Here is a 25,155-nt window from a genome sequence, read left to right as displayed (position 1 = left end):
GAATTTTACTTGAAGCAAGTAAAGAAATAAATCCCGAAAAGACAAAGTATATGATTATGTCTCGTGACGAGAATATTGCACGAAATGGAAATATAAAAATTGGAAATTTATCCTTTGAAGAGGCGGAAAAATTCAAATATCTTGGAACAACAGTAACAAATATAAATGATATTCGGGAGGAAATTAAACACAGAATAAATATGGGAAATTCCTGTTATTATTCGGTTGAGAAGCTTTTATCATCCAGTCTGCTGTCAGAAAATCTGAAAGTTAGACTTTATAAAACAGTTATATTACCGGTTGTTCTTTATGGTTGTGAAACTTGGACTCTCACTTTGAGAGAGGAACATAGGTTAATAATAATAATAATAATAATAATAATAATAATCATAATAATAATAATGGCTTTGTTTAACCTGGCAGAGTTAAGGCCGTAAGGCAGTAGTGTCAGAGTTGTAAGCTCCGAAACAGGTTGTGGTGCTAGAGACGTCCAGTCGGAGCGTGAACTTGCTTATGTCTGTGGAAGCATCGGAGCTCGCAACGAGTTATAGTGGAGCGCTCCGCTCCGTTTAGGCTGTGTCTGACAACGCTGCCGTAAGGCCTTCTCTTACACTCAACCAGGATTAAAACTTGCTTACATAGTTGATCAGAAAACTGGATCAGAATTAAGTAATTACATCCTGATACAATTTAGGTACATAATGAGATCAAAAGAGGTAGTTACATAAAAATTTACCTCATAAAATAAAAATAAACATAGTGGAATACATATTAATGTTGTTAGAATCAAATACGAATCACATAAAAACAGAAGCCGATAATTCAATAAAAAATGTACACAGTAGAAATAAAAATAAACACATTAGTATACATATTAGTATTAGATTACAATTAAGTAGGATTTACATAATTAAACCAGAAACCGACAATTGAATAAAATGTACACAAAATATAGATTAATAATAAAAAAACAACACAATGGTGTTTGAGAATAAGGTGCTTAAGAAAATATTTGGGGCTAAGAGGGATGAAGTTACAGAGAACTGCACGCATTGTATTCTTCACCTGACATAATTAGGAACATTAAATCCAGACGTTTGAGATGTGCAGGGCATGTAGCACGTATGGGCGAATCCGGAAATGCATATAGAGTGTTAGTTGGAAGGCCGAAGGGAAAAAGACCTTTGGGGAGGCCGAGACGTAGATGGGAGGATAATATTAAAATGGATTTGAGGCAGGTGCGATATGATGGTAGGGACTGGATTAATCTTGCTCAGGATAGGGACCAATGGCGGGCTTGTGTGAGGGCGGCAATGAACCTCCGGGTTCCTTAAAAGCCAGTAAGTAAGTAAGTAAGTAAATGTTTTACGATGTTTTTACTTTATCCATACCGAAATGGATCATCCTGTATTTCGAATTTAATAGAATACCGTATTTTAAATTACTGTTAATACAGAATTTGAGTGTACTTCGTGTGGACTTGGTGACACAGTTTATTTACAGACCGTTAGTTCTCGGCTTCTTGGAAAGGATGTCTGACAAAAGAGCGAAAATATCCAAACACAACAGAGTCTGGGCGATAATTGTGGGAAAGAAGGAGTACAGTATCTTGATACAAGAGGCAGCTGTGCTTTGGGCAGGAAACAGTGAGAAAATAACACACGAGATAGCTTTTGTAAGCCACAGTGACCTTGTTACTTTCCTCGCCACAACTGAAGAACGGTTCGTCATATTGTCCGCGTTGACCTTTCTTTATGGCTTAAAACACAAAAGAATAATAAACTTGCACCCAAAACGGGATTGTGTATTTGTGTTTTCATTATACATGTAAGTGTGTGTAAAACAGAGAAAAAATACGCTGTACTTCAGTGATATAATTGTCGAATATGCAACGGTGTCTGTCGTTGATGAACTGAACCACGAGTCTCACTACAGAACCAAGATATTACCAAATACTCTCTTAATTGTAATACTGGAAAGTTCACGGTAAAAGTGGCCATTTTTTGTTGCAAGGTGTTTCCTAAATGGTTCAATAATTTATGAAGTAGTATATTTTCCTCCTGAACTTCTAGCATATTATGTTGGTGATTAGTATGATCTAATATTAAAATCTATTTTGTCTTGTAGCATGAAATTCATTGCTTTGACTAAACAGTTTACGATTCATGAGACCTAACCTAAAAATGTATTTACTTGCTTGCATTTTTATCAGTTTCCTTTACTGCAAACCGAAATTGTTCCTGCCGACATAAGTTAGAAAATAACTGCCAGTTGTAGTATATGACTTACTTAGTTACTTACTTACTTATTTACTTACTACTGGCTTTTAAGGAACCCGGAGGTTCCGCCATTGGTCCCTATCCTGAGCAAGATTAATGCAGTCTCTATCATCATATCCCACCTCCCTCAAATCCATTTTAATATTATCTTCCCATCTACGTCTCGGTCTCCCCAAAGGTATTTTTCACTCCGGTCTCCCAACTAACACTCTATATGCATTTCCGGATTCGCCCATACGTGCTACATGCCCTGCCCACCTCAAACGTCTGGATTTAATGTTCCTAATTATGTCAGGTGAGGAATACAATGCGTGCAGTTCTGTGTTGTGTAACTTTCTCTATTCTCCTGTAACTTCATCCCTCTTACTTACTTACTTACAAATGGCTTTTAAGGAACCCGAAGGTTCATTGCCGCCCTCACATAAGCCCGCCAGCGGTCCCTATCCTGTGCAAGATTAATCCAGTCTCTATCATCATACCCCACCTTCCTCAGATCCATTTTAATATTATCCTCCCATCTACGTCTCGGCCTCCCTAAAGGTCTTTTTCCCTCCGGTCTCCCAACTAACACTCTATATGCATTTCTGGATTCGCCCATACGTGCTACATGCCCTGCCCATCTCAAACGTCCCTCTTAGCCCCAAATATTTTTCTAAGCACCTTATTTTCAAACACCCTTAACCTATGTTCCTCTCTCAAAGTGAGAGTCCAAGTTTCACAACCATACAGAACAACCGGTAATATACTGTCCTAACTTTCAGATTTTTGACAGCAGACTGGATGATAAAAGCTTCTCAGACGAATAATAGCAGCCATTTCCCTTTTTTATTCTGTGTTTATTTCCCTCCTGAGCATAATTTATATTTGTTACTGTTGCTCCCAGGTATTTTAATTTTTCCACCTCTTCAATATTCCCGTCACGAGACATAATCATATACTTTGTCTTTTCGGGATTTACTTCGAAACCTATCTCTTTACTTGCTTCAAGTAAAATTCCCTTTTTTTCCCTAATCGTTTGTGGATTTTCTCCAAACATATTCACGTCATCCGATCAGTTTCCTTTACTGCAAACCGAAATTGTTCCTGCCAACATAACAGTTAGAAAATAATTGCCAGTTGTAGTATTTGGTAAAAGAAAATTCAACCTGAGGGCTAGAAAATCACTATAATTCACTAGCATATGTAGCAATAGGGGAAGATTGGTTAGGTTTCACCCTTAGGGTATTAAGTTAGGTGATCCGGACTATAGCTCAGTCGGCTGAGACGCTTGACTCCCGATCAGGAATTGCGTTTGGGCGTGAGTTCGACTCCCGCTTGGGCTGATTACCTGATTTGGTTTTTCCGAGATTTTCTCCAACCGTATTGTAAATGTCATGTAATTTATAACGAACCTCGTCTTCATCTCGCCAAATACCATCTCGCTATCACCAATTTCATCAACGCTAAATAACCTAGTATTTGATATTCAAATTCAAATTCAAATTTATTTACAATTTACAATTGAAATGAATACATATGAATAGATACCCGAAATGAGCATATGCTCGTGCTCGGGTACAGTCCAGTAGTCTGCATAAATTTTACAGACATCAAATAATAATGCTGATGATAGAAATAACAGTAACAACAATAATAATAATAATAATAATAATAATAATAATAATAATATAATAATAATAATAATAATAGAATAATCGTGACAGAAATCATACAAAGATTATAATACAAAATAATTCATTAATAATATTATTAATATTATTATTATTATTATTATTATTATTAATAGTGATAAAACAAAAATATTTACAATAATAAAATAAATACTAAGACGGATAAAATAAAATATAAAACCACTAGCGAGAGTTAACACAATGTAAATAAGCATATAATAACCGGAAAAAATGACGAACTCGAAAATCAACAGAAAAGTTCGTTGTATCGCAGACGACAGCAACCGCCGTATTGGCATTGTGTTGTGCATTAATAGTAGTAGGGGGGAGCCGAAAATTTACGTAACTGCCGTTCTCTTCGAATCTTCTCGTACAATCATGGGAAGTTAATGTTGCAAAAACAAAATATCTACGAGTCAAACTGTTCATTATTACCAGGATAAATACAAATAATACTGAAATATATTAATCTAGTTTCAGTTATAGATCTCCCCTTTTGTGCAAGAGGTAGGATCATATCAAAATATTTTATGAATGGCGAGGAAAATATAAATTTCAAGAACTCTCTAGTCACAGAGATAGTGACAAGTACAATCAAGTGTTTCTGTGGCGATGCTAAGGAATCATTTATTGGAGATATATACTGTTATTAATTAAGAAAATTTTCTATTTATATTTATTACAATGTTTTATCTTGTAGGTTACATGCATCAGAATAAATACAATAAATATTAGTACCATATAATGCTAGTAACACTTTAAAAAATAATAAAATTTATCAAATATCATACAAACATTTTCACTTTATTTTTAAACTTAAGAATGTGTAAATTGCTTAGGTCTGGATTATTTTTCAATACTGAATTGTATAGTCTTGGTCCATAATTTCTACTGTGTCTTAATCCAGCTGTAGTGTGGCATTTAGGTTCTGCCAAAAGAGTTGGGACATTTCTTCTAGTGTTATGTGTACGATATAACGATATAATGATATGATATAACGAACTAAAAAAAATAGTATCATGGAGACGGAAATATTCGAGAGAAAATAACCTCGCAGGTGTTTGGTTCATCTCAAGAGACACTCTGTTTGACATCTCTGTCCCAACAGCTAACGTTCTCTAGAAGTTAAACACCTGGTTTCCAACGTGGAACACCAATACATAAACCTTTCGGCTAACGGTGGTGTGTAGCATATGCTTCAAAGAACCGGAAGGCGCAGTTGATGTCTACAGAGCATCACAGCTCCCATCATGACGGAGTCACATGTTTGTTGCTTTCTCTACTTCTTTATGGGTGGAACTGGTTTTTACGTTATTATTACAGAGCTCTGTTTTACCGGATCGATGCCACTGACCGCCTCCTGTGCGCTCGGTCGTCCTTCAATCTTGGAGGAACCTTCACTGGCTTCACTGCCCTTCATAGCCGGGAGGACAGTCACTTTCTTCTCTTACTTGCGGTCCAACCTTGCTGTGTACAGTGCGAAGTCGAGTTAACATAGATGATTTTTTTTTTTTCATTTAGACTCGAAATGTTTGTTTACTCCTCATTTGAAAGTAATATTTCCCTGTAGAATTTCAGGATTTATTCATATTTACATATCATTCATCTTTTTGTGTACATAACACAAATTCATGAAAATTAATGTTGCTGTCGAGAATATTATTTACTTTCCCCTTCTAAAGAATATTCCATTATTTGACATACTGCTAATCTGACCAGCATGGTTTCAGGCGTAATAGATCGACTTGGCTTCTTTTTTTATAATAATCTAAGTTGGAATTTTCAAGTTAAAGAAACGATAAAGAAAATATGTTCCTCCTTTCACTCTTTGAGTCGCTTGAGAAACTTCTTGCCCCAGCAACTAAAACTTACCCTAGTACCAACCCTAGTAATGCCGCACTTCGATTATTGTGACGTTTTGTTAAGTGATCTAAGTTCTGAACTGTCAGTCAAGTTACAGCGAGCTCAGAATATGTGCGTCAGATACGTGTGCAACATCCGACGATATGATCACATATCACCGTCCTTCGCAAGTCTCTCGTGGCTCCGACTTAAAGAACGCAGAACTTTACACTCTTTGTCTTTACTCTTTCGAATTCTGCACACCTCAACACCAAATTACCTTTCGTCTCGTTTCTCTTATCTATACTCTAACCACGACGTAAATACCAGATCACTTATCTGTGGCACGCTAAATATACCTCTTCATAGAACATCTTGTTATTCCTCATCTTTTACAATATCCACCTCGCGTCAATGGAATTCCTTGTCACAAAGTATTAGGGGCTGCAAGACAACAAACACCTTTAAGAACAGCTTAAAAGATAACCTTATTAGCATTTCACTCCAATCATACTGATTTAAAATATTACTGACTACACTGTTGCTTTTTTTCTTTAGACATCATCCTGATTGTGCTGCATTTTCAAAATCGTCTCATAATAATCTCTTTCTATTATATAATATAATTTGAAATATATTAACATTCTATGTATTTTAGTTTAATTCTGCTACCCAGTTTATTTCAGTGTTTAATTAATAGTTCATAGTATTTTGTTATTTAATTCGTAAATAACTCTTGTATACATGTAACTCTCATCTAAATCAAATTGTTGAATTCTTTGTAAGTTCATGCATATGTATATACACTTTTTGCTGGTTGTGTGGAAGAGAAGGCCTTACGGCCTTAACTCTGCCAGCTAAAATAAATCATTATTATTATTATTATTATTATTATTATTATTATTATTATTATTGATCAGATTTTTTGTATTCGACAGATATTGGAGAAAAAATGGGAGTATAAGGGTACAGTACATCAGTTATTCATAGATTTAAAAAAGGCGTATGACTCGGTTAAGAGAGAAGTTTTATATAATATTCTTATTGAATTTGGTATTCCCAATAAACTAGTTCGATTAATTAAAATGTGTCTTAGTGAAACTTACAGCAGAGTCTGTATAGGCCAGTTTCTATCTGATGCTTTTCCAATTCACTGCGGGCTAAAGCAGGGAGATGCACTATCACCTTTACTTTTTAACTTCGCTCTAGAATATGCCATTAGGAAAGTTCAGGATAACAGGCAGGGTTTGGAATTGAACGGGTTACATCAGCTTCTTGTCTATGCGGATGACGTGAATATGTTAGGAGAAAATCCACAAACTATTAGGGAAAACACGGAAATTCTACTTGAAGCAAGTAAAGAGATAGGGTTGAAAGTAAATCCCGAAATGACTAAGTATATGATTATGTGTCGTGATCAGATATTGTACGAAATGGAACTATAAAAGTTGGAGATTTATACTTCGAAGAGGTGGAAAAATTCAAATATCTTGGAGCAACAGTAACAAATGTAAATGACACTCGGGAGGAAATTAAACGCAGAATAAATATGGGAAATGCCTGTTATTATTCGGTTGAGAAGCTTTTGTCATCTAGTCTGCTGTCAAAAAATCTGAAAGTTAGAATTTATAAAACAGTTACATTACCGGTTGTTCTGTATGGTTGTGAAACTTGGACTCTCACTTGGAGAGAGGAACATAGGTTAAGGATGTTTTAGAATAAGGTTCTTAGGAAAATATTTGGGGCTAAGAGGGATGAAATTACAGGAGAATGGAGAAAGTTACACAACGCAGAGCTGCACGCATTGTATCCTTCACCTAACATAATTAGGAACATTAAATCCAGACGTTTGAGATGGGCAGGGCATGTAGCACGTATGGGCGAATCCAGAAATGCATATAGAGTGTTAGTTGGGAGGCCAGAGGGGAAAAGACCTTTGGGGAGGCCGAGACGTAGATGGGAAGATAATATTAAAATGGATTTGGGGGAGGTGGGATATGATGGTAGGGACTGGATTGATCTTGCTCAGGATAGGGACCAATGGCGGGCTTATATGAGGGCGGCAATGAACCTCCGGGTTCCTTAAAAGCTAGTAAGTACTGCTAATCTCACGGGGGAAGCGTTGGTTTTTCACGCTGGTAATGCAGGATGGAATTCCGATGGGTTCGACAAAATATGAAATTTATTTTATTAATTTATTCACAGACTGTCCTCCATCGAGTACGTAGCCCTTACGGGCTCAGCACACTCTCAACAAAATATAGGTACAGGGTGAGCCGTAAGTAATGTAATTCATTTCAGGGGTTGTTCTTTGAGATAGTTGAAACAAAAAAAATCTAATACAGTTTTGCTCGTTTTTGTTTCCTTTCCGAGATAAAAATTGTTTTATGTGAAACATTTCACAGCATGTTTTGGGAAAGCCATTGATTTAATTTCCAATATGCTCAGTCAGTTTAAGAGAGCAGTGTATATGATAATAAATGATTGAAAGAATTTTTAGTTTTGTCCTTTAAATGTGCAGAAATTTGATACAAACAATTGTCACGCTGTAAAATTCCTTTGTAGAACGAAAAGTGATATTGTTCGGATCAAATTTTTGCACATTTAAAGGAAGAAACTAAAATTTCTTCGATCATTTATTATCATAATACACTGCTCTCTTAAAGTGACTGAGCGTATTGGGAGTTCAATCAATAACTTTCCCAAAATACGTTATGAAATGTTTCACATAAAACAATTTTATTTTCTCGAAAAGGAAGCAAAAACGAGGAAAATTGTATCAAACTTTTTTGTTTGAAATATCTCAAACAGTAACTCTCTGAAATTAATGTCATTATTTAAGGTGCATCCTGAAAATATACCATCAGTAAACGAGAGGTAAATGGTGTTATGTCACAGATATTGAAAGTTACAGGAAAGCTAAATGAAGTATTCTTTACCTCGATACCAATACACATAGAACGCTTACCAACTACGAGTAGCTAAATCACTAATTATTAAGCGAAGGAGATAGCACTGAAATGAGCGAGAAAAATAAAATATAAGTAAGCGAACACGTCAATTTAATAAAAAAAATGGATTGATTTTGTGCACTTTACCTCCGGTGTACAGATATTTAATTCGTTCAGTAGGGATTCTAATTTGTTATAACCTTCAGTTAATTTTAAAAATTCCGTTTTTACTGCATGAATGTGTCTAGGCCACCGGCGTAGCTCAGTCGACTGAGGCGCTTGACTGCTTATCCGTAATTGCGCTCGGGCGCGGGTTCGATTCCCGCTTGGGCTGATTACCTGGTTGCTTTTTTTCCGAAGTTTTCCCCAACCGCGAATGCCGGGTAATATATAGCGAATCCTCGGCCTCATCTCGCCATATACCATCTCGCTATCACCAATCCTATCGACGCTAAATAACCTAGTAATTCATACAACGTCGTTAAATAACCAACTAAAAAATGCGTCTAACATCCCTCTTCTTCATTATCCATTATTCGTAACGGCGTAATAATAAACTGCGATAGCTTTTTAAAACGCATTCTTGTATCTTTTTAATTTTCTTTCAGTGTTCTTTTAATTGTGGTACACACTGTCTGATACCTTTTTAACTTAAGATCTACAGAGTGATTCACTTGCCCCTTATTATTAAGTTTTATGCAGCCTATTGTATTTATAGAATCCCCACGAAATTACTAGGAGATTTCAACGCACGGTTAGGTGTGAAATTTCTAAATCTCCACGAATGGTAGGCCTAGACTAATTTTATAATTCAGTACATATTTGTCACTTATTCATTTGAACTTTACTAGCACTAAAATAAATACGTAAAATAAATAAATTACAATTTTACATCAGCGAATTTTACATCGATGATCTCAGGGGTTCTAAAATGTAATATGTATAATACAACATTAAAAAAGAAAACATGGCATGTAATATAATTCAATAATGGATTTTATATTTATCTTGAATTTGTTTTTGTATTTTTTAATTTTATGTATAGTGTTTTATTTAATTTTTACTGGGAAAAATATAGGCGATGATGTAGAATATTTCATAAATCCCTGTTTACGCCTTATATCATATTATAACATCACATAACCAAGTAAGAGGAACCTGCAAATCTTTTAAATATGACCTCGTTAATTTATAAACTCCTATACAACTCGCTATACATCTCAACACCTTTTCCCCGTCCTGAAAAGGTCTTCCATGATTCATATTCACGACCTCGCAATTCTTCTCGAAAATTTCGAATTGTAGTTTTAGTAAAGTCTTCGGGAAAAGAAAGGCAGAGGGAATCACACTACAATTTGAGTTAGACATCTGTCTCATCAAATAGAATAGCAAAATTATTAGGGGTAAGTATTCTTAGGCATACATTTCATGGTCATATTCAGTTTTCGGAGTTAGTACTAATAATTTCATGTGGTCAAACAAAATAATTTTTTTTAGATTAGGTGTCATGAATCAAGTGTTCAATCAAACCAACGAATTTCATATTGCCAGATAAAATACCTAACATGTTGATCCCTTTCTCTTGTAGTTTGCCTACGAAAATATGTTACAAATTATTAAATTATTTAGAAAAAAACCTTCTAACATAAAGGTGAAGTACGGGAAGTAAATAAATCATTCAGTACGTAGGATCGTGATTTTACGTCATATGGTTATATCTGGTAATAGTTGGCAACGCTGACAAGACGGCAATATTTGCTGTTTAGGAACTGTTCTTACGTGACCCTCACTATACATTCTCGCCGCAGATGCTTTATAGATTCATCATATTTCTGTATCATATTAAATTGACAAAATGATACATGAACTTTTCACTATTAATCACAACCCCAGCTGTACATAAAGCCCGAGGCATATGACCGACCTGGATTTCCGGCACGCTGCATACAGATTTATATCTGACACGAAACCTACTGCAATTAAACTAGAAAAATTGCGAATGAAACTTTTTTTGGTTAGTATGATCACGCAATGTATCTCTTATCGAATGAAACTGTGAGATAATTGCTGGTATAGTGCGTGATAATTTGGTATTGATAGGCCATTGTCTGTAGAATGAATAGATTTGTTAGATCTCATCGGATATGTTCGACTCGCCAGTGTCCAAACGTGATATTGAAACCATTACATTCAAACTTGACTTATTTGTATTCCCTTTCCTTTTAGCCCTCAGAGTGATGTGTTAGATATCGGAATAAACAGGTTAATAGGCACTTTGGATCATGAATTATATTATCCCGAAGGGAAAGAACGAACTCTGGTACTATGTCAGTGTGAGAGAACTTGTACTCTGACCCCAGCTAACAAGGGAAGAACTCGAGGTGTCGGAAAGAAATATTGGATATTTAGCTACATCATTAGTAAGAGCTAATGACGGAATTAGCGGATATAAAATGAAAGATCTGATTTATGACTGTCTTTATGCTGAAATCTTACTTACCACTTCGGCAGTTTTTTTTATATATATTTATGCTATGTACGAGGCGCATCCAGAAAGTAAGTTTCCCGATTTTTTCCCCTTGAAAGTAAACGTAATTAGCCGTGTCAATTGCGCATGCGTAACAGATCATATGCCAGCCGGACAGGTCCCGCCTGGTGCCAGTAGCGTGGCAGCAGTGATCCGAAATAATAATAATAATAATAATAATAATAATAATAATAATAATAATGATTTATTTTAGCTGGAAGGTCTTATTCTTTCTCCCGCCGCGTGCGAGGTTCGGTCGGTGATAAAGTTCTTTAATGCACAAAGCATTGCGCCAATTGAAATTCATCGGCAGCTCTGTCAGGTCTATGGGCCGAATATCATCAGTAAGCAGATGGTGCATCGCTGGTGTAGGCAGTTTTCCGAAGGTCGTCAAAGTGTCCATGATGAAGAGCGCAGTGGGCTACCGTCCCTCATCAATGATGATCGTGTTGAGCTGGTGCGGCAGTGCATCATGGAGAACCGTCGCTTCACGATTACGGAACTGAGCAGCCATTTTCCGCAGATATCGCGATCCTTGTTGCATGAGATTGTAACTAAGCACCTGCTGTTCAAAAAAGTGTGTGCCAGGTGGGTGCCGAAAAACCTGACACTAGAACACAATATGCAATGTTTAGGAGCAGCACTGACATTTCTGCAACGGTATCGCGATGACGGCGACGAGTTCCTCGACAGGATCGTCACGAGCGATGAGACTTGGATTTCGAACTTCACCCCGGAAACCAAGCAGCAGTCAAGGCATTGGCGGCATAGTGGATCTCCGATCAGGACGAAATTCAAACAGACGCTGTCGGTACGGAAAATGATGTGCACGGTGTTCTGGGACAAGAAGGGCATTCTGCTCATTGACTTCCTTCCAAGAGGTGAAACAATGAACACTCGCCGTTACTGTGAAACACTGTGAAAATTGCGACGTTCCATTCAAAACAAGAGGCGTGGAATGCTTACTGCAGGTGTTGTGCTCCTTCATGACAATGCAACAGTAACAAATATAAATGATACTCGGGAGGAAATTAAACGCAGAATAAATATGGGAAATGCCTGTTATTATTCGGTTGACAAGCTTTTATCATCCAGTCTGCTGTCAAAAAATCTGAAATTTAGAATTTATAAAACAGTTATATTACCGGTTGTTCTTTATGGTTGTGAAACTTGGACTCTCACTTTGTGAGAGGAACATAGGTTAAGGGTGTTTGAGAATAAGGTGCTTAGAAAAATATTTGGGGCTAAGAGGGATGAAGTTACAGGAAAATGGAGAAAGTTACACAACGCAGAACTGCACGCATTGTATTCTTCACCTGGCATAATTAGGAACATTAAATCCAGACGTTTGAGATGGGCAGGACATGTAGCACGTATGGGCGAATCCAGAAATGCATATAGAGTGTTAGTTGGGAGGCCGGAGGGAAAAAGACCTTTGGGGAGGCCGAGACTTAGATGGGAAGATAATATTAAAATGGTACATCTTGCTCAGGATAGGGACCAATGGCGGGCTTATGTGAGGGCGGCAATGAACCTTCGGGTTCCTTAAAAGCCAGTAAGTAAGTAAGTAAGTGTGATGTTTAGGAGATCATTATATGAAAAGAAAAACGTCCTGTTATTTACAATAAAATTTTAACTTGAAGGATCGCAGCAACCGTGTGTTTGATAATAACTTGTTTGCTGCAGTTTTGTTTCAAACAGCCTGAAACAAGTTGGCTTCCACTATGTAGGCCTATGGTCCATCCAAGGAATCTGTAGAGTAGAAAGAGGAAACAAGACCTTTGCGCAAGTGGTATGTAGGAGGGCTAGTGCCAATAGTCGCTCTGGGGGGAGGTGCTGGTTGAACGAAGCGAGAAATCGCTTGCAGGGATTGAATCATTTCTGTCTGAACTCTACTCTACCTTCTACCTCGAGCATCTTACTCCTTAGCAGCCTCAAGCTGATGCTGCCCGCAATACACTCCGGCACAGATAGACTCCGCCCCTAAATGCGTGAAGTTACTTAAGGGCTAAACCACACTTCATGAAACAAAACAATGTCAGGCCCATTGAAACTGACTCGGGCTGTTTGCCAGTAAACCCAATAGCCCTTGATAAGCAGGTTAGAGCTTGCCACATGAACATATTATGCAGACGAAACGTTTTGTTTGTTCCAAGCAGAGAGAGTTAGCCGGGAGTTGTTTCATATCTTCTTGTATGCAACAGCCACAATCTAGAAACATATTTTCCAGCTGACTGTGTAATTTGTTTACCACTGTGTATATTGAAGTTGTATGCAAATACTCCACAGCAAGTAATCGAAAGATTAAGAAAAATGTGTTTTCTAAATCAATTTATCATAAATTTATGGATTTGTTTTTTGCATTATTTCTACCAGTTACGTATATTTCACAAATAATTAATTTTAGATACAGTATAATTGGAATTAAATTATATGTTTAATATAGTACGTCAAGAATGTCCTATATCATCTACCCTGTTCAACATATAATAGGAGGATTTAGTAAAGAACTGTTTTCAGAACATGGAAGTAGTGATAGTAGGAGGAAGAAGAATAAAGTGCATGAGATTTGCTGATGATATGGCGTTGTTAGCAGAAGAGGAAATGATACTAAAGGATATGCTACTGGAGCTAAATGACAGCTGTGAGCAGTATGGGATGAAGATAAATGCATGGTCATAGGAAGAAAAATAAAGAAGATAAACTTGCGAATTTCAAATGAGGCAGTAGAGCAACTGGACAGCTTCAAATACTTGAGGTGTAGATACTATAAGCAGTAACATGAGCTGCTGCCAGGAAGTCAAAAGGAGGAGAGCAATGGCAAAGGAAGCTTTTAATAGAAAAAGGAACATCTTCTGGTGAACTCTGGAAAAAGAATAAGGAAGAGACTAGTGAAGTGCTTTGTATGGAGTATGGCATTGTATGGGGCAGAAACATGGATATTACGACGAAGTGAAGGGAAGCTAATAGAAGCATTTGAAATGTGGATATGGAGAAGAATGGAAGTGAACAGACAGAATAAGAAATTAAGCTGTGTTGGAAAGAATGGAGGAAGAAAGAAAATTGCTGAAACTGATCAGGAAGAGAAAAAGGAATTGGCTGGATCACTGGCTGAGAAGAAACTGTCTACTGAAGGATGCATTGGAAGGAATGGTGAACGGGAGAAGAGTTTGGGGCAGAAGAAGATATAGGCAACATTAAGATATATGTATCATATGAGGAAGCAAAGAGGAAAGCAGATAATAGGAAAGATTGGAGAAAGCTGGGTTTGCAGTGAAAAACCTACCTTTGGGCAGAACACTAAATGAAATGATATTGAACTAATAAAATGCATATTATTATTATTATTAGTATTATTATTATTATTATTATTATTATTGTTGTTGTTGTTATTACTAGACTAATGCTACTCGTATATTAATATATAGAAGCGAAAATAAATGTTATCAAGTAAAATAAGCTTTTTTTTTTGTATGTAGTGTGATGCTAACAATCCCCTTGTGTCAATAGAAAATTTTAAGTAGGCTACACATCTTGATTACGCCCTTCCAACGCTCGTATCACTGTTTTTTAAGTTTTTATATAAACAGCTTTTTAATTTCCGTCTGTTACTAAGTTGTGGACACCGCGTGATTCAGTCGGCTAACAAGCAAACATTCTGATGAGGGTAGATAAAAAGGTTATTTTTTTTCCTTCCACAATTTTAATAATGTCCAAAGAAGTGCTTTTTCAAATTTTGGCCACTCGACCGCAATTACGAGGCCGTCGAGAAAGTGATCTTCCCTGAGGCCTTTTACAGAAAAAAGCACAATTGCATGGAAAGATTTATTGAAACAGATACAGCAATTATTGTGCTATTTGTCAACATATCCTCCACTGGAATAGAGCCATTTTGCCATACCATGGGATCAGTTTTTGTGTCCTTGTGTCGTGGAAGTCAGCCGCCTGGGATCGGAACCAGCGCTTGACAGCCGTCTGCACCTCTGTGTCGATCCCATGATATGACAGATGTCTCAATTCCGGTGGGAAATATGTTGAAAAAATAATTGCTGTGTCTGTCCCAATAAATTTTCCAATGAAATTGTGTTTTCTTGCTGTTAACGGTCACTGATGAACTTATTTTTTTACGGCCCTCGTAATTGCGGTCGAGTGGCCAAAATTTGTATAAGCACTTCTATTTACATTAACTTAGTGAAAGAAAAAACATTATCTTTTTTATCTGCCTCCATCAGAATGTTTGCTTGTAAGACGCTTGCCTGGCGATCCGGAGTTGTGCTCGAGCGTGGGTTCGATTCCCGCTTGGGCTGATTACCTGGTTGGGTTTCTTCAGAGGTTTTCCCCAACCGGAAGGCGAATGTCAGGTAATCTATGGCGAATTCTCAGTCGCTTATCAAATACCATCTCGCTATCACCAATCCCATGGCCGCTAAATAACCTAGTAGTTGATACAGCGTCGTTAAATAACCAAGTACAAAAATACCAAGTTGTTTATACATCCACAGCATTTATTTCATGTTCCCATATAGATAAAGTATAAGAAACATTTGTGCATGAAAACAAGTGCTGGTTTCAAGGCGTCTGAAAGATCTGGCAAACACCAAACGAGGAAATAAATAGATTCGAATGGCTAACTCTCAAAACACCGAAATAAATACTTAACTTACTTACTTAGTGGATCCTCTTCTACCACCTGGTGTAGAGGTTTTACAAAGAGCCTTCCATCTCACACGGTCCTGAGCAATGGACCTTGCCTCTTTCCATTCGATCCCTCTCTCCCGTATGGTATCTTAGATTCCTTGTTCCCAGGTCTGCCTCGGTCTTCCTTTAGGTCTTTTTCCCTCCATTCTAACTTGCCACGCTATTTTTAGGAAATCTATCATTGCTCATTCTAGCCAGATGTCCAAACCATCTTAATTGTGATAATTTTATTTGTTCTACGAGAGGATCAATTCCCAGACCTAGCCTTATTGTTTGGTTCCGTATTCTCTCTCTTCTAGTTTTTCCTTCTATTCTTCTTAAATATCTCATTTCCATGGCTTGTAGTTGACTCTTATCTTTGGAGGTCAGAGACCATGTCTCGGCTCCATATATTAATGTGGGGTTATACGTGGTTTTATATAGCCCTACTGTTAATTTAGTTTTCTTAGAGACTTCTTTTTTATTAATAAAAGTTTTGTTCAACATAATAATACAGTCTTCCTGCTGCTGAAATTCTATTATTGATTTCTCCTTCTATTCTACCATCACTGTTGATAACAGAATCAAGATATTTGAATTGCTTAACCTGTTCCAGTAGTTGGTTCTCTAATTTGATGGTATGTGATTTTTCTTCCCTGCTGATTATCATAGGAAATATAATTGTATTATATATTGAATTGTCCACACCTGTGGAGTAACGGTCAGGGCGTCTGGCCGCGAAACCAGGTGGCCCGGGTTCGATTCCCGGTCGGGGCAAGTTACCTGGTTGAGGTTTTTATCCGGGGTTTTCCCTCAACCCAATATGAGCAAATGCTAGGTAACTTTCGGTGCTGGACCCCGGACTCATTTCACCGGCATTATCACTTTCATCTCATTCAAACGCTAAATAACCTGAGATGTTTATAAAGCGTCGTAAAATAACCTACTAATATATATATATATATATATATATATATATATATATATATATATATATATATATAGAATTATTCATTGCAACCTCCAGCTCCACTTTCGCTTTAGATTCTGTATGTTGATAGACATAAGATTATAGCTGAAGTGACCATTGATGTGAGGTTAAAATGTCAGTTATTCTACTTGAAATATCTTATTTTATGGGTTTTATTATTTCTGTTGGTTTGTTTTGTTTGTGAAGTAGTCCTAAGAAACCATTAAAATTTTAACTTGAAGGCACACAGGAACTACAGTACTTAACAAAAGTTTAAGACCATGAGCAAATTTCATATAATTATTTTCTGGTCCTATATTTTTGTTTCTATTTCCCTCATGAATATTTTGTCAATTATTTGGACTGTGAGACATCTATCGACGCAAAGAAAGTACAATTATGCCATTTAGTTTTCGAGTTATGATTTTAATGAAATATTTTGTTACTGTAAAAAATGCTGCATTTATAATTACGGAATAATTTATTCATGCTAAACCAACATGTTTATTGTAGTGATGATTTTTTTCAAGCAATTTGAGAAGTGTGAGAACACATTGGCACCAGAAAGAAAAATTTAAAAAATTTATTTTCGTTTTATAATTTTTTGCATATTTTTCGAAAATAAGGAAATAATAGTAGAAATAACGTTAAGTAAAGGCATTCATAGCTTCACTGTGGAATAAGCTAACGTAGTATCTGTAGTAATGTCACGTGATTTCGTACTTTCGATTGGCGTAGGTCCGATTACGTTAGCTTATTCCACAGTGAAGCTATGAATGCCTTTACTTAACGTTATTTCTACTATTATTTTCCTTATTTTGGAAAAATATGCAAAAAATTATAAAACGAAAATAAATTTTTTAAATTTTTCTTTCTGGTGCCAATGTGTTCTCACACTTCTCAAATTGCTTGAAAAAAATCATCACTACAATAAACATGTTGGTTTAGCATGAATAAATTATTCCGTAATTATAAATGTAACATTTTTTACAGTAACAAAATATTTCATTAAAATCATAACTCGAAAACTAAATGTCATAATTTTACTTTCTTTGCGTCGATAGATGTCTCACAGTCCAAATAATTGACAAAATATTCATGAGGGAAATAGAAACAAAAATATAGGACCAGGAAATAATTATATGAAATTTGCTCATGGTCTTAAACTTTTGTTAAGTACTGTATGTATGTGGTAATGACTTGATTGCTTCAGTGTGTATTGAAGATGTTTGAAACAGCAACAAACATTTGTTTCGAGAATAACTGTTTGTTTACCATAGTACAGGCCTTGCCTAAGACAACACTTGAAGATACTTTACAATGGATAAACACTTCTGCAATCAGACGGAATTCAAAACCACGACAGTTGCTCCCATCTGTCTTGAAGCTGCGATTTTAACCGTCCGTTTACCAAGAACGACTGTATAACGGCTAGAGCGCCATTGTGCCTAGTTTTATCGCCAACGTAGTAATGCTGGCATGTCAGTTGATGCCCACAGGAGCAAGCGCGCGCTTTAGAGCCCAGGAGAGCCTGAGCGCTTTACAGCGGAAAGGAGACAGACAAAAGAGCTGGTATATGCCGCTTAGTCGAGCTATATTCAGGGATGGCCAGCACTGATTCAATAGATAAAGGGAAGAGAACTTATTAAAACTGTATCCATGGTAATTTTTAGATTTGCCTGAGAAGTATAAGTGCATTATAAGAATGTAAATTTTAATTTTAATGCTCATTTTTCACAAGTTTGATTTTTTTATTCAAAACAAATATTTTCTCAAGTTTTCGTATAGAAAAGTGAAATTTTCAGGTATAGGCCTATTTATTTAGTAGCCTTACAGAATGTTTTCGTAAATGTAATATACCGTATATACGTATTACTGAAGATAGTGTATTGAAAATTTTGAAAATATTCGCATGGAAATCATTTGTAAGGAAATGAATTAACAAAGCAACTACTGTTACATCATAAGCAAAAGATACGTGCCCATGTGTTGTAAAAATGTCAGCTGTATAGCTTCAGCAGATTTCGAGAAAATAATTTAATATTCTGATGATAGGAAGTTGCTTACAAATATCACCTTAAAAGCATAATGCGATAAGAGTTTTGTTATGTAATATTAGTTAATCTTAAAACAGATACAGTACCTAGGTAACTTTGCTTTATACTGTAATATTGTTTTGATTAGTTTATTGATTACTTTTGTAAGGCTAAAAATACCATCAATATAAATTCCAACTTATCATGTCATACTCAATCTCTTTCTTTGGAATACTACTTTCTTTATGAATGATGTGTTTTATCCACTTAATACAGTATAATATTATATTACTATGGAATTTAAGTGAATATTTCTTCTTAACTCTCTATTATGTAATTAACAGGTTTCGAGACTTTGGACCCGATACAATAAGTTTACTGTGCATGAACTATAGGTTGTTGACTCGCTGCAGATAGATAGAGATGTGTTGAGGTAACAACGTTGCTATTTAGAGTATAGTACGGTAGTATGGGGAAACACATATACGTACATTCTGAAAGTAAATATACATTACACTATGACAATGTCAAAAGAATGTGAAAAGCATGTATTCTCCTGTCTTTTATAAGCATTTGTGTTTAATTATACACAGTATTAATGGTGGAAATAAGCATGTAGCAATTTAATTTTTTTCATTTATCCTATTGGTCGTCTTTTGGAAGTGCAGTTACAGTACCGAATTGCAATGTACCTACTACAAGATACATTTTCAGTGTCTCAAACGTAAATCTTTTTCGGTTATCTGCCAAAGTTTGTACTATAGAAAGCTACGTTCTACGCCGTGTGACGTGATAGGAGGAAAACGAAAAAACCTAACAACATTGCAGTCTCTAAGAGACAGTCCTTTATTCTAGGGTGACTCCATGTCCACTAATTTGCTGTTTATGTTACACAATGTTCCATATCAGTTATTTTTACATAAAACTGCTTTCCACTTCTGTTTTACACGTTCAGTAACCGGTGTACTTGATGTCTCATTAATTCTCTGCATCATTTTCTAAATTAATTTGAGGGCTTCCGGCATCTCTTGCTCTGACTTCTCTAACCGTGTAATAGTTTCAGACACAGTTTGTATGAAAACCAAATTATTCGTCAGAACCTTCAAATCCAGAGCGTTTTCCTTTGCGTATTTGTTGGCATTCATTCTACAGTACCCCCACCCTCTGTACGCTTTACCACTATACTCAGTACGCCGTTATGCGGATTTCCCACTGAACTGCTCTATTGGGTCCGAAGTCTCGAAGCCTGGTTATTAAGATTTAAAACACAACTGCAATATCAAGAAATCAGTGTTAGTACTTTTGTTTTACAGACAATATAGATAATACACTCAGGGACAAAAAAAACCGGACACTTCTATATTTGCTTGTATTTTGTTGCCAATTATTTCAAAATGAAACAAAACGCATTTAAACAAAAGAATGTTCCATTTAGCACCTTATACGACAACATTTGAAAAAAATAAAAATATCTGATGAGAAAATTTACAAAAAATTACAAAGGGCGTATAACCATGGCATCGTTTGGTCTAACTGTTTTTTCATTTTATGGTGCCTTAAACATTAAAAACTTTTTTTAATAACGGGTATTACCCCCTCTGGCTCAAATAACTGCATCCATACGTCTTGGCATGCTCTCAATTTGGTTAGCAATGTCTTCTTGAGGAATAAGTTCCCATTTTTCGCCAAGTGCTCGCCTCAACTCTTGTAACGATTCTGGTCTCGGTGTCTATTCTTAAGACGCTGTCCCAGCATGTCCCACACGTGTTCAATTGGGTTCATGTCTGGACTCCTTGCTGGCCATGGAAGAACATGGATTCCCACTTCTTGGAGATAATCTCCGACCGCATGGGCAATATGCGGCCGTGCATTATCATGCATTAAAACAAAATTATCGCCTACAAATTGGCCAAATGGCACAACATGATCAGTCAAACATTCATTTATATACATATCAGCTGTTAGTCTTCCATTTTCAACAAAAACCAACTCTTTACGAGCATCCGTACACACTCCTGCCCAAACCATCACTCCACCACCTCCATACGGCACATTTTCGGTAATGCAACACTGTGAAAATCGTTCTCCCCTCCTTCTCCAAACTCTTTCACGTCCATCAGGTGAGCACAGATTGAAACGGGACTCATCGGTGAACAGAACACAGCTCCACTGTCCATTTCTCCAATCGCTGTGATGATTTGCAAAACGCAGTCGTTCAACTCGATGCATCCTGAGAAGTCTGGGACCAGTTGCAGGTCTACTTGATATCAGTCCACTTGCTTTCAACCTCCTTCTAACTGTTTTGGCCGAAATTGGGCGTCCATGCATGTTAACAAATTGCTGGGCTACACTAGTAGCTGGCAGGTTGCGCTCCCTAAGAACTCTCAACACCATATACCTGTCTTCATTTGGATTTCTAGCTCTTGACGACCCGAACCTGGTCTTCTGGTATATTCTAGGGTCTCTCTATACTGTTTTATGGCATCATAGGTTGAGCTTCTAGCCATATTCATAACATTTGCAATGTAACATACATTGCGTCCATCATCGTAAAGGGCTACAGCTCGAGCCACATCTTCAGGTAGCATTTTGTTTTAAGACAAATGCTACAACCCCACTTAAACTCAGAAAATGTAAAAATAAAGAAATAACGAATGATAACGATAATGAAGCACAAAATGGTTGAGACAAAATTGTTATAGCTGAGCCTCCGAAAGCAAAATTGGAATATTTGGTTGTAATGGCTTGTTTATAAAACAAAAAACAATCAACAATGTATACACGTCTCCATAACAACAGATGGCTACCATAACATTGTATCAGAAGGTAATATTTTGCAAAATACCAGCAAATATTAAAGTGTCCGGTTTTTTTTTGTCCCTGAGTGTATTAAACAGAAAGAAGCCATATAAAAATAACGACGTAAGTTTGTGCACCACTGTTTTCTTAATTCAACAGGTTGCTTATTCATATACACAACCCTTCCTCTTTCCATACTTAGCGCTTGCTGCCCGCGCACGACGTGAAGGTCAGAAAAATGCGCTTGCTTTGACATCACTGTAGTAATGAATCGAAAATCGAAAAATCGAAGGAGAATTGGGAGGAAAATTTAAAAGATACGCAAAACGCGTCCTTGCAAGGGGTTGGGGGCTGTACAAAACTAAATATGTGAGCTCCAAGCCTGTTGGCCACTAGTCTCACTCCGGGTTACGCTGCTCCCCTGAAGGAGCTCTAGAAAATTTTGAAGGGGAAGCCGAAATTGGACGTAACCTCTTAGGTACCACATACGCGAGGGGGGCTGATCAATTGATCACTGAACGGGGCGAGGAGGAGTTGGCTGGTGTTTGCCGTTAGGATGGCAAGACGCCGTCATCTGTTGTTCGATGACAAAGCATGTGAAGGCCGTCGGAAGAAGCGCCGTGTAATCTAATCTGCAATTTGAGAGGTCCCTGTCCTTTCAATTTGCGACTTATTGAGTGACCTCGTATATTTAATAGACTATTAATATTATCTGAACTAAGGCATACATCGTTTATAATAAGGGTGGAATATATATGGGGAAGGGCATATAGGTCCGTGGCCCATTTCTTATAGGGCTCATCCCGACATTTGTCTTACGCCTGAGGAAAACCACGGAATACCTTAGGCGAGATGAGTCGTCTCATGTATAAGAGACTAGCCAATTTGGCTATTTAGTAATGAATACCGAAAACACTGCTTTTATCCTATTACGATTGCCACTCGAAGTGCATTGACGCCGTCCCCTGGACGTATGCAGTCCGCAGTGCACAGAGGCATGCAGTACTCGGAATTGAGGTCTGAGTTATCTTGGAGATGTTGGAGAAAGGAGAGGAGAGTGTGTGTAGTGTGTGGTGGGTTGAGTACGGACTGCAGACCCTAGCAGCAAGTAGGTTGTTGTCTCTTGGTGACTGAGACAGAGTGTAACGGTACGTTCAGTCAGTCGCCCGGGAGCAGTCGACGTTAGCTGTCCGCGTTGTTTTTTGGGGTGGAATGTGCTGTGCAGTGCGCTCTTGAAGGATTACTCCTGGACTCTGTGTTTGTGTTGTTATATCGCGTGTGTTATTTTTGAGTGATTTTCTTGTGATAGTTGGAGGTAGGTAAATATGAGTGAATACATTTCTAGTATTCTTTAAAATGAAGATTCAATATTAGTGAGTGCTTGTTTGTTTCTGACACGAGTACGCGTGTTTAACGAATTTTAAATTAACCTCTCAGAAATTCTACTTCGAGAATACATTTTAAAATCTTGTTTTGACGTTTCTAGCAGTGCCCTCGTTCTACTTCGTGCGACATTATAGAAAATAGCGTGTTCAAATACGATAATTTTGAAATTATTCCGAATTTTACTTGATATAAGTTTTTTATTTATGTAATAACCACAATTTGACGTTTAAAATTGTACACGTGTTTTATTTAGCGTATCGAAATAAGACACTCTTGCTGAAATATACTAATAATAATAATAATAATAATAATAATAATAATAATAATAATGTTTTATTTTCGCTGGCAAAGTTAAGGCCATAAGGCCTTCTCTTCCACTCAACCAGCCTTAATCAATACAATACATATTTAAATTACAAATATTTACACTACACTTAAAAGGTTCTCCAGAAATATTCTTCAATTTTAACGACTAGTAGACTACAAATTTATTTAAATTTAGATAAACCTATAAGGTAAAGTAGTAACTTAATTTATGAGCTAATTTAATTCAATCAATTATAATTATTTAATATTTGAGATAGCTAGTAAAATGATGAAAATTAATTTAATATAAGCTTACTAGGATTATGTTACAGGGAGAAAAAAAATATATATATATAAATCTAAAATATATTTATATAATGAGAATATTAATGTAATTGCCATTAGAGGTTTTGTAAATCTATTTAGAGAAATTAATGATAATAATAACAATGGACAGATGTTAGTTTCGTTATAAGTAACACACAGCATTGTGAAGGAAATAGCCATTAGTGCCCTCAAAGGGTCGGTTCAGATATTGAGAAATCATTTGTATGGGAGTGATAATGGAAATTTCAAGTTATCTTAACCGATGGTTTAGATATCAATGCCAATACGTAAATCCTTACTATTATTTTTCTCGCGGTATATGGCATTAATGTCATTCTAACCTATCTGATGATATTTTTTCCCCCCCTTTCTTAACTGTAAATGAGAACAAACTCTACTTAGGTGTAAATTTTTCTGACATTTTGTATATTCGATTCCCTCATAGTTTCAAATGCATATCATTTTACCTTTTAGGTCTGTTTCCAAATTATATGTAATACGCTTTGTCAAATCTGGCAACCTTTTCATAAGGGAAGCCAACTTTCTTTCTTTCTTCTATTAATCAGCGATTAATCTGTTAAGTAAGAATTTATGTAATTTTGACCTAAATGAAGTTATTGTCCAACAACCCCTTACATCACTCGGAAGAGAGTTCCAATTTCTAGCAACTGAAACTGTATAATATTCTAATCGAATCTTGTTGTTGAGTTCTGGATGCATTTTTTTCTATTTCATTACACTTAATGTAGGATTTAAGTCATTCAGGAGTTATTATGACATTAAGGGCTGTATTCATAGACATTCTTAGCGCGGGCTTCCGGTGGATGATCAGCGAACTAACGTTTTTCGTATTCATAAACCAGTGTTAGCGATATGATATGAATCCTGTACAAGTAATCAGTCAATAATTGGGGTTAGTTTAACACGCTCGTAGCGCGGGCTAGCGAAATGTCTATGCATAGCACCCTAATAAATTAAAAAATACTTAGTTAACGAACGATGGTATGGATAGTAGTGCCTAATAAAAATAGCAGTATATTTTTGGTTCACAGAAATTTGATATTTGGATATTTATTAATAATGGTTCACAACAAATACTTAATAAATTACAATTAACATATAGGCCTAGGTACACGATTAGCAATTATACGCAATAAATATACATTTAATACCTCATTTTCCATCATATATCTTTTTCAATTTATGTTGGCTTTAACTTGCACTTACGTCTAGTTTTTAATGAGAGATTCAACCAAGCGCGTTTATTTAAAACAAAAAAAAAAAAAGACCTTAAAGCTTATTAACATATTACTTTTTAAATTTTTTTAACTCTATCATAAACAAGTGTACAATCTTTCCTGTTGCTCTATTTACCCAATATTTAT

The 25,155-nt window shown here is 36.3% G+C and overlaps 1 protein-coding gene across 8 annotated transcripts in view; it reads left to right on the top strand.

Moving 5' to 3' along the window:
• mtd (TLD domain-containing protein mustard) overlaps nt 1–25,155 on the top strand; it is a 1,649,382-nt gene that overhangs the window by 668,165 nt on the left and 956,062 nt on the right. For 2 of the 8 annotated variants that reach the window (XM_069846153.1, XM_069846152.1), the window contains exon 1: nt 22,858–23,066. The exons of 3 other annotated variants lie outside the window; for them this stretch is intronic. The gene's annotated coding sequence lies outside the window, so the exon portion shown is untranslated. Of the gene's footprint in view, nt 1–22,857; nt 23,067–25,155 lie in introns of those variants that run through there. 3 more of the 8 variants (XM_069846154.1, XM_069846155.1, XM_069846160.1) reach the window with 3 other exon arrangements.

Source organism: Periplaneta americana, chromosome 14, assembly GCF_040183065.1.
Source record: "Periplaneta americana isolate PAMFEO1 chromosome 14, P.americana_PAMFEO1_priV1, whole genome shotgun sequence".
Lineage (NCBI taxonomy): Eukaryota > Metazoa > Arthropoda > Insecta > Blattodea > Blattidae > Periplaneta > Periplaneta americana.
The sequence above is the reverse complement of the archived record's forward strand: the minus strand, read 5'-3'. Positions and strand labels throughout refer to the sequence as shown.